Source organism: Pygocentrus nattereri, chromosome 2 (assembly GCF_015220715.1).
Source record: "Pygocentrus nattereri isolate fPygNat1 chromosome 2, fPygNat1.pri, whole genome shotgun sequence".
NCBI classification, from domain to species: domain Eukaryota; kingdom Metazoa; phylum Chordata; class Actinopteri; order Characiformes; family Serrasalmidae; genus Pygocentrus; species Pygocentrus nattereri.
In genome coordinates, this window is record NC_051212.1 from 7,478,378 (window position 1) to 7,479,615 (window position 1,238).

The following is a 1,238-nucleotide window of genomic DNA, read 5'->3' on the forward strand; positions in this document are numbered from 1 at the left end:
GTCCAGACTATGTGTGGTTTCAATATGAATAGGTCTTGTGGTGAAGAGCATTGCTTATCATTTGACTTGACTTGGACCTTGTTTGATCTTGTACAGCCTGAAGTAATCAAGTTTTTTTTTTTTTTTTTTTTTTTTTTGGCTTCTCTCCTTTGGTATTGAGTGGTCTGCTGACTGTGCACTTCAGGATGTTTGTCCTGATGCCAGAATCGAGCAATCCGCTATTTCTCATGTAGTTTTACCTGCTCAAAATGTCCAATCTCTGCAAAAGGAGTAAAATAAAGGATGCAGGTTTAGCAGATTTAGGTTGCAAGAAGATATGACTTGTTTCACATGAGTGTTTCTTTGGGGCCATGACTTTTGCATGGCCTTCTTGCAATTGACTGAAATGTACGACAGAGAGAAACAGTAACGTGGGTCACTGTACCGGACTGTAGTAGTGAAGGGGGAGCTGATCCATAAGGCAAAGCTCTCTGTGTACCAGTTGGTCGACATCCGACCCTCATCTATGGTCATGAGCTGTGGGTAATGACCGAAAGAATGAGATTGTGAGTACAAGCAGCGGACATGAGCTTACTTCTCAGGGTGGTGGGCTACACTCTACTTGATAGGGTGAGGAGCTCGGTCATCCGGATAGGAGCTCAGAGTAGAGCTACTACTCCTCTGCATTGAGAGAAGCCAGTTGAGGTGGTTCAGCATCTGATCCGGATGCCCCCTGGACGCCTCCCAGTGGGGCTATGCCAGGCACGGCCTACTGGGATGAGAGCTCGGGGTCATTCTAGGACCCACTGGAGGGATTATATCTCCAAGTTGGCCTGGGAGTGTCTGTGGGTCCCCGGGAATGATCTGGAAGAAGTTACGGGGGGATAGGGTCATTGGGATTCTCTGCTCTCCAAACCGCTACCACGACCCTATCTGGACTAACCGGTTAATGATGATGAATGAATGATGTACGATTTCTGTTGAACTTGGTGAGGTTACTCTGGCCATTCTTTCTCCAGTTTCAGTAAGAATCTTGGGCCTTGTATCCTCCAATCCTAAATCTCCTAACATTCATCCTCTTGATGCTTGGTCAGCTGCATTGTGTAGGCTATGTGATCTCCCTGACTGCTGTGATACTACTGGGTACAAAAGGCCTGAAGGGAGTGCTTTCTTTTGAGATTTACTGTTGTAGTGCTTTCAGCTCAAAAAAAAAAAAAAAAATTCTTAAAGTGGGACTTGATTCATCTAGACTGTAACAA